Raw genomic sequence first — 1,148 nt, 5'->3', positions numbered from 1 at the left:
CCGGAATAAATCACAGTTCACTGACGTCAATAATAAAACGTGAAAATGACGTGTCGGAATATCCTTATTCAATTTTATTTTCTAACAGAAACTACTTGTAAATATCACAGCATGTGCTGATTTTACTTGAAAATTTTAATTACTTGATTCCAATGTTATATCACATTAAAAAATTCTCAGTAGCACTGGGACTCGAACCTGGACCATGAGGCATCTCCTGGATTATGAGTTTGTTGCTTAGACACTATACCACTTCTTTAATCAATATTATCAAACGTTTTACATTTTGTTTATATGTGTTATACTTAACACAGTGTAATATAATTTTTTGATAATATGATTTAATAAAATGATTTAATTTTAATAAAAATCATATTTTTCGTACCTTTATTGTTAATTTAACTCCTAGCTCTCTCTAATGAGATGAGGTCTACAAAATCCCGCATATTCCATTTCGTTATCTTTAAATTTTCATAGTAAACATTTTTTTTTATTGTTAACTGTTATTAAATAGATAAAGTCATAAAAGACTATAAACTTTCCTAGTAAGCAAAAAACATTAAATCAACTTTCTAAAACTTTGATATTATGTATATTATTGTAATACTTCTTTATAATATTCTATAAACGTTTTTAAAACGTTGCTTAATAATATTACATTTCAAACATTAAAGAAATGTTGTACAAACATTCCAAAACATATTTTTTGAATGTTGTTGATAAATAAGTAAGAAACATTAAATTAACATGTTTAAAACGTTGATCCCAGGTAGCACACGTTCATATACGTATTTTATACGTATGTTTCATAATGGGAAACTAGAAACGCTAAACATAAACGTTTATGAAATCATAATTTAAGAAGTGTGTTTAACGTTTCTACAGTCAAAAGAGTTTTATTTTTTCGATAAACTTTATCGAAATATTTGTAACCAAGGTAAACATATCTTACATAAATATTTTATGCATGTATCTCCAACTTCTCTTTTATTATATAAAATATTATAACTATAAATAGTTTATTTTTGTGGTTCTCCTAAATAATATTATAAGAAAATTATAATTAGTGCTTTGGCTGCATATGAGGATAATAAAAAACAGTATCAATTGAGGAAATAGCGCAGCAACCAAGATAGTAGACTAGGAAC

This window comes from Odontomachus brunneus, unplaced genomic scaffold, assembly GCF_010583005.1.
Source record: "Odontomachus brunneus isolate Ranch 3 - 2012 unplaced genomic scaffold, Obru_v1 Obru_scaffold_015, whole genome shotgun sequence".
Taxonomy (NCBI): Eukaryota; Metazoa; Arthropoda; class Insecta; order Hymenoptera; family Formicidae; genus Odontomachus; species Odontomachus brunneus.
Note: the sequence above shows the minus strand (reverse complement) of the source record.